The sequence below is a fragment of the Miniopterus natalensis genome, chromosome 20 (assembly GCF_054644295.1).
Source record: "Miniopterus natalensis isolate mMinNat1 chromosome 20, mMinNat1.hap1, whole genome shotgun sequence".
Taxonomy (NCBI): Eukaryota; Metazoa; Chordata; class Mammalia; order Chiroptera; family Miniopteridae; genus Miniopterus; species Miniopterus natalensis.
In genome coordinates, this window is record NC_142100.1 from 25,853,129 (window position 1) to 25,866,952 (window position 13,824).

The window sequence follows — 13,824 nt, forward strand, 5'->3', positions numbered from 1 at the left end:
TTATTGTTTTAAGCCTCACGGGAGATGTTTTTCCATTTCTTTCCGGAGGGAGCAGACGGGGAGACAGAGAGAGACAGACAAACCCCAGTTGGTTGCCTCCTGCACACCCCCAACCCCCAGCTGGGCCTGCAACCCAGCTCTGTGCCCTCGGCTGCTGTTGAACCTGGGACACTTCAGTCCTGGGGCTGAAGCTCTAACCCCTGAGCGAACCCGGCTTGGGCCATTCTTTAGGAGAGTAGTAAAAGGTGGTCCTCTCGGAGAAGGCGACAGCTCAGCGGAGCTACAGGACAGGAGCGGACGAAACAGCCACCGTTCCTGTAGGAAGCCGGAGGCAGCCAGACCGGCATGTGCAAAGGTCCTGAGGCAGGACTAGCTTGGAACATTCAAGGAATGAGCAGAAGACCAGGATGGCTGGATCATCGTGACCCAGGACCCGTGCCCGTGGCCCACTCAGAGGACGGCACCTGGACATCAAGGTGGGCCGACCTGTGCCCTTTCAGAAATGACGTAATTTAGGGTATCGTCGCTCAGTCTCCGCAGCTCCCTGGAAGTCGCTGGAGATCCGGGAGTCTGGGAACTCATCCTGCTTCGGAACCTGCCGCGGTTCTAGTGGAAAGAAACCCGAGTCTGAGGTTAACCACTACAGCCCCCTAACTTTACACGTAAGAAACTGTGGCCCCCGGGGAGAGGAAGTTTTCGTTTTGTTTTTCCAAAATCAAGTCGTTGGCAGGTCTCCTGGCTCCCAGGCTGGCATCCACCACGCTGGCATCACACCACACTGAGCCCGTCGGCCCTGAACACAGGCGAGGCATTCAGGGCACGCTTGCGGGCTGACTGATGGGCTTTGTGTGTGAAGACGATGCCTCTGCTTCTCCGTCTGCAGAACACAAGGTCTGGGCTGTGCAGCCTTACGCTGGCCTGGACTCTGCTGGCCTCCTCTCTCCTCCTAGCCCCTCGTGACGAAGGGCACACAGGTGTCAAAAAAATGAGGAAAGTTAGAGGACACGTGTCATGTTAGCTGCAAGTAAAAGCATTCATTGCGTTTAATAATCATCTTCCTCTGAACTGGTTAGAGTTGGTCAGAAAAGGTGGCTGGTGTGGCTCGGTTGGTTGGGCATCGTTTCTTGCACCAAAAGGTTGTCGGTTCGATTCCTGCTCAGGGCACGTGCCCAGGTTGCCGACTTGATCTCCGGTAGGGGGCTTGCAGGAGGCAACTGATCAATGTTTCTCTCTCTCAAGAAAAAAATCAATTAAAAAGATGTTTAATTTAAAAATGTGGCTTTGAGGAGGAAACACCACAAAAAAGAGGAAGGGAAAGTAGAAAGTCAAATTTATGGTCAGGGTACTAGCTCATTGTGTGTGTGTTTTCTCTCCAGGAGATCGGACCTGCCAGATGGAGACTCATAGCTGTATTTTCCAGAAAAGTCTCACCTATGAGGCTTACGATGTCCAGAAATTCCTCCCAATCCCCGCAGGAGGTGAGAAAAAGGCGAGGGGACGGGGCGTGTTCCGGAATATAGAGGGACGGGGCGGCTTAGCCAAGAGCACCCCCAGGAACACACCCGTGTGGATGCTCAGTGGGAAGAGGGCTCCCGGCTCGGCCTTGCCCAGCCCCGTCGCGGCTCCTCTCCAACTACCTTCTGCCGCCAACCTATTCGGGTCACATTCACACCACTTCCTTTGTCAAGCAGGGCCGACCGCAGAGAAGCCTTGTTTTCTGCTGCTCGAGAAACTTCTCGACACTCTCCAAAGCGGCCGAAAATAGGAAAGACACAGAAAACCCTCCCGCGGGCGTCCCGCCTGCCGATCTCCCGCGCGGGTGGGCGCCCGCCTGCCTGCCCCAGACCGCGCCCGAGCTTCCCCGCGCACCTCCGTCTGCGTGTGACGTCGGTGGGGGGTGAACTGAGGCTCTGCTCCGGCAGATCAAGGGCAGCAGACGCCCGAGCCGGGGCTGCTCTCTCAATGGGAGCTTTGTTACCCCAGAAATGAATCTCCTGTTACACAACCCCGGGAACTGTTTGGAAAGCACCCTCCAGAAAAAAAAAAAAAATACCTCTACCCTTCACACACACGCAGCTGAACCTTAAAACCCTGCAGCCTTGAGATCAGCATTCTTTCTCCCTGATGCAGGTAGGAGGATTCTTCACCAATGATTTCCAGTTTGAAGAGCCGGGAGGACACGTGTGGACCCGCTGACGAGGCAGCCACAGCACAGGCTGAGTGGGCAGGTCTGGGTGGGCCCCTCTCAGGACGCACAGCCTCACATTGCCACCGCCCTTGTCCCCGGTCATCGGCTAACACCTAAATGCCCAACGTTACCTAAGCACCAGTCATCAAGAAGAAAAAAAAAAATCGTTTTCGTCACAGGCCCTGCTTTGGAGAGTGAGAGGAGCTATGAAAACAGAGAGCAGTGGTTTAGAAATTATAGTTAAGGTTGATATAAAGGCGGAAGGTGCAGAAAGCTTGATTATTTCCGTTGAAGATTCGGCTCCCTCAGTTTTGGGATTTTTAAAAATCTTTTGCTCGCCCGGCTGGGCGTGGCTCAGCGGTTGAGCGTCGACCTAGAATCCAGGCGATTAGGGTTCGATTCCCGGTCAGGGCACATGCCCGGGTTGCGGGCTGCAGCCGATCAATGGCTCTCTCATCGTTGATGTTTCTCTCTCTCTCTCACTCTCCCTTCCTCTCTCTGAAATCAATAAAGATATATTTAAAAAAAAAAAAATCTTTTGCTCTCACGGGGAGGTTTAATAAACTGTCTCAGGCGTACAGAAAACGAGAGAGTTTAACCAGTCTGTATGTTGGTGGACACAACCATAGGTAAAATTTTTTCTTTTATTTGAGTTAAGTTTACAACGATGCTTGTGCATTAAGAATTTTTTGGTTTTGTTTTTTAACCAAAAGAAAACTGATGTAGATTCCTTTTAGCAGCTGCTGACGGCCTTGGGGGGAAGAAATTGTATTGAACATCAGTTCAGGATGTTCACCCCCCAAAGACCAGGATGGTCACCCCCCAAAAACAAACTTCCTAAACCCCGAGTTTATACACTGAGTGAACCCGCTGTGAGTAAATAATTGTGGGGTCCTATGCCACGAATCAGAGGAACACAAATTTTCACAGCCCGGTACCCTTTATTTTTTATTTCATTGATTTTAAGAGCGAGAGAGAAACATCGGTCCCGCCTCCCACATGTGCCCTGACCCGGACTTGAACCCGGCGACCTACTGAGCCACACCGGCCGGGCCGCCCGATGTCCTTGAAACTCCCTACTCGGGTGTTGCTAAAATTTTCCTCTCACTAGTGATTTTCAGGAAGAGGGTTTCTGAAATGTTCGCTTTGCTTTTTTGTATCTCCCACCAGAACCAGTTCTGTTTTGACCGGTCTCCCCCCAGCCCCAGTGAAAACGAGAGGGGATGAAGCTATTTTTTGTCTTCGGTTCATCAGCCCATCCCTTTCCCACGTAACATGCTTGTCGCTAAAGAGGAACTGCACAGGCCGGCCCTCGAGGGAACCCCAGGTGCTTTCAAACCCCAGAGCTCGGTTTTCATCACCCACAGGCCTTCCGTAAGAGGCCCTTCAACATCGGGGCCTGGTTTTGCCCCGACCCCGCAGCCACCGACGGTTTGTCCCGGGCTTAGAAAGAATAGGCCCGGCACCTTCAAGAAAATGAAGTTCACGAACCAAGAAATGAATTCAGCGCTCAATGTCGCTTCCAAGCCCTGGCGAGATTAGGGAAAAACCTGACATCTGAGCGGCGGCGATGACGTCGGACTTGACTTAGGCGTCGGTTAAGACCAGAGGCAGGACTTCCACCTGCCCGCGCTCTAGGGAGAAACTGAAACCTTCCCAAGGCGTGTTCTGAAAAGACACCGGCAGGGCCCCGGCCGTCCCGTGTGTTTTAGTTCTAGAAGTAATTTGCATCTTTCATTTCCTAGCTGGGTGATGTGATTCTCCAAACGGCAAAGAAAGGGGTGACACAGAGCCCGTGTCTGCTCCCCGGAGTGTCGTTCGGCGTGTGCGCGAGCAGCTGAGCTCGCCTCCGCCCTGCCACCCGCCCAGGCTCCAGGGACCATGTTTGGCTCCCGCAGCACCTGTCATCTTGAAATCATGTCGATAAAGAAGATACGTCGGCTTTTTATTAATACGACTCCTTAATAGTGTGTGACCCCCAGGTAATTCCCACAGCGCTCGGCAAACACCCCCCCCCCCAAGGTAACGTTTCCTCTCTTAGCGCTGAAAATAGCTTGAGTGGTGTGTGTGTGGTTTGTGTTTTTTTTTTAATTCAATGCAGCTTTTTTTTTTTTTTAATGAAGATCCTTTTCGGCAGAAGGTGTTAACTCAGGCGCTAAATCTGGGACGTTGTCATCACTGTGAAATTCTGCACGTCTCCTCCTCTCAGAAAGAGCGGGGACGGGAGTTGATTTTGCTCACTCCCCCCCCCCGGGTCTCGCTCGCTGGAGGGGGCTCCGCACAGGCTGGGGCCTGACATCATCTCACCCTCGGCCGCCCCCCACTTCCTGACCCCGGCTCCTGGCTGCGATTTCCAGAAGCCCTCCTGGCTCTCTCTTCTTTCAGGAGGGGCCGCCTTATCTGATCCCCCCCAATCTGCCCCCTCCGTCTTTCAGTTTCATCATTTTTGTAATGTTTTCTTTTCTTGTTGTTCTTTACCCTCCCCCGAGGATATTTTTTCCCCTCGATTTTCAGAGAGAGTGGGAGGCCGGGAGGGAGGGAGGGAGAGAGAGAGAGAAACACCGACGTGAGAGAGACGCACCGATGGGCCGCCCCCTGCACGCACCCTGACAGGGCCAGGCATCAAACCCGCAACCCGGGTACCTGCCCTTGACCGGGAATTGAACCCACCCCGCACCCTGCGGTGCTGGGGCTGACGCTCTAACCACTGAGCTGCCGGCCAGGGCTCACTTTTCCTTTAACTGCCCGTGTGACATATGAATCCATCCGTATGTGTTTCCCAAGTTAACGGGCCACCACCAGCTTAAACAAGATTTTCCTCTTACCATCCGGACATCAGGAGTCGAGGAGTCCTCAAGGGAGGGTGTTGGCAGGACCGGTTCCTTCCGGAAGCTTCTAGAGGCCTGGGCACTCCTGAGCTGGCGGCCCCCTTCCATCTGCCACGCACACCCCTCCGAGCTCCACTCCACCGCCACACGGCCCCCGATTCGAGCCCCCGCCTCCCTCTTATAAGGACACACGGCCACCTGGGCAACCCAGGCGGCTCCCATCTCAGGATCCCTGACCGAGTCCCACCTGCCGGGCCCCTTCTCTGCAGGAGGCCTCGTCGGCAGGTGCTGGGGATCGGGGTGTGGGTTTTCGGGGGGGCTGTTCTTCAGCCTGCACCACCAGCCTCCTTCAGAAAGAAACAGGCCACAGCCTAGGATCCCCTCTGACCACCTCGCTCGGTCCCCCATCCTGTCTCCCGGGCCACTAGGGGGGTATTTCTCCCGACCGTTTCTGTTCTTTAACATATGGATACACAGCATATTTAGTATTATTTTTGGTGGATTTTTTTTTGGTAACAAAGAACATACAAAACAAACAAAAAACCGAAAAGCCCAGATGGCATCCGATCACTCAAAACTCTTCCGTCTCCGCTTGGAGGCCCAGAGAACCACCGCAGCCACCGACCGCTTTGCAAAATATTTCTGTATCCTGGTAAAATACACATCACAGAGAATGTACCACGTTCACCGCGATGAAACCGGCAGTTCAGTGGCATGAAGGACAATCGTGTGGTTGGGCAACCAGCACCACCATCTGTCCCCAGGACATTTGCATCAGCCCCGAACTGAAACTCTGTCCCCGTTGAACAGCTCCCGCCCCCGCCCCCAGCCCTGGGCAGCTCCCATCCTGCCCCCCTCTGTGAATCTGCCGGGTCCGTATTTCACACGAGTGGAGTCACACAATATTGTGCTTTTGGTGTCCGGCTTCTTTCACTGTTCGTAACTTGTCCAAGGCTCATGCACAGTGTAAGCGTGTTATCCGTCCTGGGGGACCTCGGGTTCGGTCCCAGAACACCCCAATAAAGACAGGGGTCATCGTTTGGCCAGGGGAGGGTCTTGCCTTCAGTTTATAAAAAAATACGACGTCTGTGCCCAGCCGGCGTGGCTCAGCGGTTGAGCGTTGACCTATGAACCAGGAGGTTGCAGGTTCGATTTCCGGTCAGGGCACAAGCCTGGGCTTCAGGCTTGATCCCCTGTAGGGGGCTTGCAAGAGGCAGTCGATCAATGACTCTCATCATTGATGTTTCTCTCTCTGAAATCAATAAAAACGTCTATTTTTTTTAAAAAAAGCAATGCCTGTGGAACTCACTAAAGCGTGAGGTGACTTCATCAGGGCCCACGGCTTCCGTGTGCTCTCTGCCGACCCCTCTGAATTCTCTTCTGTAAACTGCCTGGAACCTCTCCACCGGGGTTTGCTCTGTCCTTGCCAGTTAACTGTAAACTCCTGGGGTCAGGAAAACCAGACAACCGTCCCCTACAGAGTCTGGCAACACGCTTCATATCCGGCAGGCCCCTGGTTCCCGGCGGCAGGCGAGGAAAGCAGCCTGGTCTGGGGAACCAGAGACCTTGGGTTCTGGCCACTGACAGGAAGAGCGAATGACTTTGCTTCTTGGGCCTCCATTTTCCCATCTGGAAAATGGGGCTAATTCCTATCTCAGGGCCTTTGCTGCAAGAAAAGAAGGCATTCCTTATACAGGGCATCCCCCCAAAATATATACACACCGTAACAGCTGGTAGCTCCATTTTGAAAAGGAAATGTATTTTAATAAGCACGGCCTTTATAATTATCCAAAGTGTGTGTATACACTTTTGGGGACACCCTATATTTCCAGAAAATCACGCTGGGGGCGGGGGGCGGGGATCGTGGCCTGGTCTGCGTGGTGGGTGGTCCCCTGATGACAAGCAAACTCTCTCACCCCCTTCCCTCCTTCTCTCTGGCTGGAAGGGGAGCTGGGTGGATTTTCTGGGTATGAAATGTTTCCCTTTGTTCCAAGAAAAACTGCTAAACAGGTTTAGATATTCCTGTTCCCCGAGGGGCAAATTCTGGGCTGCAGGCTGGGCTGCACCCAGCGCCGTGTCTGGGCGGCTTTCCTCGCCCGCCCGCCCGTCTAGTTTAAGCCTCACCGATAGCCAGGGAGGCCCGGCCAGAGGACAAGGGCTGAACGGCGGGTGAGGGACACCTGGCAGGAGAGGGCACAGAGCTGCCAGGCTCTCCAGCCCCGATCGCCCGAGAAGGGGGGGGACTTCCCATCCAGGCAGCCCAGGGCGAGGGAGGGGCAGGCGCAGCTTCCCGGAGCCTCCTGGGCCTCCCGGGCCTGCAGGCCGAGGCCTGCGCCAGCCCTGGGCAATCCCGGCCCCGCTCCTCCTGGGCCCCTGCGCCCTGCTCTCCGCCTCTGCGGGAGCCCCCGCAGGGATGGCCAAGGCAACGCCCCTGGAGGCCCCTTGTCCTGGCTCCTTGCTGCTGTGACCTCGGTCGTCTCCCGTTGCATTCGGCATCATTCTCCCGAGGACTCGCTAATTATCCAGAAAGTCTGTTTGGTCCTTTCTCAGATCTGCTGTGTTGCTTTCATAGCCCTCGATTCCTTGTAAGCATTTTCAAGCTTGAGGATGATTTTTAATTAATTTATTTTTTATTTATATTTTTGTTAATCCTTACCTGAGGATATTTTTTCCATCTTTTTTTTGTTTGTTTGTTTTGTTTTTTAGAGAGAGTGGAAGGGGGCAGGGGGAGGAGAGATAAACGTTGATTCGAGAGAGACACATCGACTGGTTACCTCCAGCACGTGCCCAGACCGGGGGCGGGGATCGAACCTGAAACCCAGGTATGTGCTCTTAACTGAGAATTGAACCTGAGGCCCTTTGGTGGACAGACAGACGCTCTAACCACCGAGAACACCGGCCAGGGCCAGGTGGTCAGCTGTATCCCAAGGGCAGGAGAAGCTGTCACGGGGTTTGAGCGGAGGAGTGAGAGGTGTTGACCCACGGCTCCAGGGTTCCGGAAGATTCCCTGATCCCCGGGCCTGGGCTGTGCGCGGAGGCCTCCCTGCCCCAAGACAGGACGGTATGAGAGTGGGGGAGGAGGGACGTCACCTGAGAGACACGCCCCAGCCGTGACCCGGGTCAGCATCGACGGTGACAAGTCACACTGGCAGCGTGTCCCTCTGACGTGACCTGATGAGAACGGCACTGTGTCCCAGTGGCCTTCTTTCCCATAACCCACAACCCCAGTCACGAGAAGAACGTCAAGTTCCAGCAGGACAAACTACCACGTCCCCGCCCGGTCCGAGTCACCGAGAACAAGGGAAGTCCCAGGACCGTCACAGCCCAGAGGAGGCAGGATGGCCGAAGGTAGTGAGGTGTCCTGGACGGGCTCCCGGGACAGAAGGAGGACATCGCGGGGACCGCCAGGAAAATCCAAATAACGTATAGGCTTAATAATAATGTGCTGATGCTGGGCAGAGGGACCATGTTAATGAAAGATGTGACCGGCAGGGGGACTGGGGACAGGGTACGGGAACCCTTTCACCCTCTGCAGTTTTCCTGTGTGTCTAAAACTGTTCCAGGGAAGAAAGCCTGGGTAAGAAAGAAAGCAAGCTCTCGCGCGGCCGGCGTGGCTCAGGAGGTCGAGCGCCGGCCCGAGCACTGAAGGGTCGCAGGTTCGATTCCTGGTCAAGGGCACGTAGGTTGCAGGCTTGAGCCCCGGTCCGGGCGTGTGAGGGAGGCAACCAGGCAATGTGTCTCTCTCCCATCAACGTTTCTCTCTCCCTCGCTCTCTCCAAAATCAATAAAAATATATTTAAAAAGAAAGAAAGAAAGCTCTCGTTGGCTGCTGTGGGCATGGCTAGGAGGGGGCTGGGAGATTACTGATGCTGCCTGCGGGCCAGACGTGGGCCTCGTGGGCCTCGTGGGCCTTGTGGGCCTTGTGGGCCTCGTGGGCCTCGTGGGCCTCGTGGGCCTCGTGGGTCCCGTGGGCCTCGTGGGCCTCGTGGGCCTCGTGGGCCTCGTGGGCCTCGTGGGTCCCGTGGGCCTCGTGGGCGGAGGAGTTGGAGAAAGAGGGTCTGGCTCAGCAGGCTGAGCTGACAGCCCAGGGGTCTCGCCACGGGAGGCACTGCAGGGGACAAGAAAAGAGAGGAGTCAGGTGTGAGCTCAGCCGGGCGACTGGAGCAGCCGGCGAGGGTGTCGCCGAGACGACCTGGCTGCGAGAAAAGCAGGTTTGGGAGGAGTATCTCCAGAGGCTGCGTTTCTGCCACGATGAGTCTTTGGGACATAAGAAGGGACATTCCGGGTAGGCGGGGAGGTGCACAGGTTCCTCTGGCGGTTAGGGTTAGAGCAGAGCACGCCCACCCTGCGGGGCCCAGGTGTGGAGAGGTGCGGGCCCCGCCTTTCGGGAGTTCCCCGGATGCTCGAAGCGCAGGCCACGCACCAGGGAGGCGGCGACAGGTCAAATCCAGAGGATGGAGAAGACCGGCTGGGGTAGTGAGAAATCAGGGGAGGCTGCCTAGAGGCAGCCGGGCACAAACGATGGCCCCAGCTCAGCCGTCTTCCTGTTCTGGTGAAACCTGTCCTTGACCAGCGCCACCTTGAATCGGTCCGGGCTTCCAGCCGACTCCCTTAGGGGAAAAGCCTTCCTTTCTCTAGGTGGATACCCAGAAAAGCTGGATCATCGGGGGCCAAAGGTCGGGGAACTCTCCTCTGGCAGCTGACCGGGCTTTAGTTGCGTAACTGCTGTCTGCTCTTGGGTCCCGGAGGCCCCCGACTGCCTGGCGTGCGGTGTGCGGCTCCAGCTCCCGCGCCAAGGGGGTGAAGGGCTTCTACCGCGGGTCCATTTGGCGCTTGTATTGCTGCCCCCAGGTCCCTGCTGACTGGCCACTTCTGGCCACGTGCGGAGCAGAAAATTCCTTGAAGTGCTTCTCAAAGCCTCTCAGCTCCCGGCCCCTTCAGTTATAAATAACAGCAGGACATCCTGAGCAAGGCCTGCGGAAAGCCTGCTGACGAAACCCGGCCGCCCCCGCCCCTCCGCGGCCGACTTTCCCCGTGCGCAGGCCCCGCCTCAAGGGGAGCGAGGGGCCGGCGGGCTCTCCGGGCCCGACCGCAGCCAGAGGACGGTCACCTCACACCCCGATCAAAACCCTCCAACGCGCCCTGGCCGGTTTGGCTCAGCGGTTAGAGCATTGGCCTGCGGACTGAAGGGCCCCGGGTTCGATTCCAGCCAAGGGCACCTGCAGGCTCAATCCCCCGGCCCAGGCGGGGCGAGTATGGGAGGCAACCAACGGATGTGTCTGTCACATCCACGTTTCTCTCTCTCTCTCCCTCCCACCTTTTCTGAAAAGGTGCAAATACCCTCCAACACCCTCCAGTCCATGTGGAGGGAGTCAGACGCCCTCCCAGGCGCCACAGCTGGGCTCCTGTCCAAGCTTTCTTTGCTGGAATCGATATTTTCCTACCTCTTATCTTTTGTAAATGAGGTGAAATTCACATAACCGTGCAATCAGTCCCTTCAAAGGGGGCACTTTGGTTGGTATTAGCGCAGTTACAATGTTGCACAACCACCGGGGGTTTCGAAACTTTCTCACCACCCCATAAAGACACCTTTCACCCACTTAGCAGCCCCTTCCCGGCCCCCGCCCCGGCCCTGCGAGCCTTGCACCTGCTTTCTGGCTGCAGATGGGCCTATTCGGGGCGTATCTCAGAAAAGGCACCCTACAGTTTGTAGCCTTGTGCGTCTGGCTCTCACGTTGCTACAATGTTTGCGGGGTTCGTCTACATTGTAGCACACGCCAGAGCGTCTTCCTTTTCCTGGGGGATGAACAGTGCTCCCTCCACAGGCCGAGCCCGCGGTTTGTCCAGCCGCTCGCTGAGGGGCGCTCGGGGTGCTCCCGCCGTCAGGCTGCTGTGACAAACATCCATGCGCGGGCTCCTGCTCGGACCTCGCTTTCATTTTTCGGGGTCTATGCCCAGGCGTGGGGTGGCTGGGTCGCACGGTAACTCCAAGTGCAACCCGTCTGGCTCATTCGCCGAGGCGCAAGCAGCGCCCCTCTCCCTAATCGCTCTCTTGTCTTTTTCACCATTTGGGGTTCAGGGCCCGTTAGAACGTAGGTGACCCCTGCCTCTTACGTCCCGTGGCGACCCGCAGCCTAGCACAGCGCCCGGGACGCCGTAGGCGCTCGGTACGTAGTAATCGCTGCTGAATGCCTGATCTCAGGTAGGAGCTGCAGGGATGTGACCGTTTAGGCGCTGTGGGGCCCACCCTGGGGTGACTCAGACGGCTCCTCCCGGCCCCGGAAAGAACAGGAACAGGGAGGAGCTTGCTCCTCCAAGCTTCCCGGAGTGACTCAGCAGGCCCCAGCTCCTCGGGCTGGAACGAGTGACCCTTAGTGACTTATTGCAAAGGAAAGGAAAAGACCAAGGTGCCGAAGAATTTGGGCGGGGAGTTGGGTGCCCACCGCAGCCTGTTAGTCAGCCCTGGGCACTGGTGAAGGGCTCCCGGGTGGGGTTCAGGGCTTCAGGCTGCCGGTTCAAGTCCCAGCTTTGCCACTTGGCTGTGTGACTTTTTGCAGGTTACTCAATTTTGTTTTTAGAAAAATAAGGTTAATGGCAATAGCTGCCTCATGAGCTTGTGAGGATTAAAAGAGTCCTTGGTGCTCACTGGCTGGTGCATTGAAAATGCCGTTTTTTTGTGTGTTTTTTTACCAGAATAATCATCGTCAGCATTATCATCTATCCATCTAGGTGCTAATCTCTGTGGGATGGTCATTCAAACGAAGGAGATAATAAATGTGCTGGGGTGGGGGGGAGAAACATCGATTTGCTGCTCCACTTATTCACGCATCATTGGTTGATTTTTGTATGTGCCCTGACCGGAGACGGAACCTGCAGCCTTGGTGTATCAGGACGACGCTCTCACCAACTGAGCTCCCCGGCCAGGGTCCATACTTTAAAAAAACAAAAAACAAATATCCAAGAGAATAAGAATCGAGAGGACAATTCAGAGCTGAATTGTGGGTATAAACCGGAGCGCACAATCGAGAAGCCCAAGGACTTGTTTTGTTTGGCCTGCTTGTGTTTGGAAAAGCTTGAACGAGATGCCTCCAGTTAAAACTGGGAGATTACAAAATGTGGTTGGCCAACTTCCCTTGAAAAACTGGGGAACCGGGCCCCATTTGGTACCCATTTCCTTGTGGTGAAAGCGGGCAGAATTGAACAACTGGCGCCCCCTTTAAAGGGGGAGCGAGGTCTCCATTTCACCACAGTCCCCACCGCTCCCTAATGCCTTACAGCTGGTTCCACCTACTCACTTATGCCCTCTGGCCCGTGTACTCCTCTGAGTACTGCCCCTGGGGTAAAGGGGGGTCGATGGGGGCTCCATCTCGCAGCTGAGCACCTGCGTGCAGGCCCCCACCCACTCAACGGCACCAGGCAGCCTGGTGAAGAGGAGGAGGGCTGTGTTTCCGAGCCCAGTAGCTACGGATGCTCCCTAAGGTCTCAGCCAGACTTGGGGAGGAAAGCGGATTTGGGGGCTTGAGGGGAACGTGGGCACAGCCCCCGTGCGATGGATACCGGAACGGCGCCGAGGAACCATCATTCCTGATGCCCAGGTGAGGGTGCTCGGCCCCACCGAGCCCCCCTGCAGCCTCTTCTGCGGCTCTGAAGCTGGGGAGCAGCATCTCGAGGCCCCAAGTTTCTGCCCCTGGAGCTGTCAGCTCTGACCATGACCCCAAATCAGATGAACAGCCTCCCCCCCACACACGCGCTCTGGGTCAGAGTCTGCCGGGAACAACCGTTTGGAAAAACCCATCTGCTGCTGCCTAAGGCGCTAACTCAGCTTCAGAGACCCGCTTGGAAGGGGGGGGGGAATGGGAGAGGAGGGGGTGGCCTGAGAAAAGCCCACAGTGAGGACCTGGGAGTGGGGCAGAGTGCTGGTTCTAGGGTTCTCTCAGCCCCCTCCCCCAGATCCAGAGGCACAGCTGTGGGGACAGGCTCCCCCAGGGCCCAGCCTCCAGCTGAGACCACTACCCAGGCCTGGCTGCCTCATTTGCAGGGCCCGGTGCAAAATGAAAATGCCGGGCCCCTCGTTCAAACATTATTAAGAATTTCAAGCAATGGCTGGTATGGTTCAGTGGTTAGAGGGTCGGCTGTGCACCGAAGGGTCGTGGGTTCGATTCCCGGTCAAGGGCACGTACCTGGGTTGCGGGTTCGATCCCTGGCTCCGTCCGGGCGTGTGCAGGAGGCGCAACCAATCGATGTGTGTCTCTCACATCGATGTTTCTCCCTCCCTCCCTCCCACTCTAAAAACTAATGGAAAAAATACCCTGGGGAGGGGAGGGGGGGAAAATATTCTTGGTGACGATTAACAAAACTAAACTAAACTAAACAAATTTCAAGACGGAGGCTGCAGGGCATTAAGCAAATGAGGTGGTGGGGGTTGGGGGATGGGCGGCCCTTCTGAGCCCTGGGCCCTGGGCTGGTCCTGTCCTTGCCCTGTCCCTGGATCCTCAGCCAGCCTTCGGTCTGCTCTGGGTCCCCGTGGCCGGTGCTCTGACCACAGCGATTGCCTAGCGGGGTGCCTGGGACTGGGGCAGGCAGCCATATCTGCTCAGTTAATCATAACACAGAAAATGTCAGCTGCAAAAATCACGGCTCTCCACGTCACACCGGCAGATGGGCAGAAGTGCGTTTCCAGGTGTGTGTGGAAGAAAGACACGCAGGTTCTGATTATGACAATAATGTCGCCCAGCTGCAAACCTGCTTTTGCCCACCCCTGTATGGAAAAAATCCTATCTGCCTTCTACAGGGGGGCTAGCGGGGTCT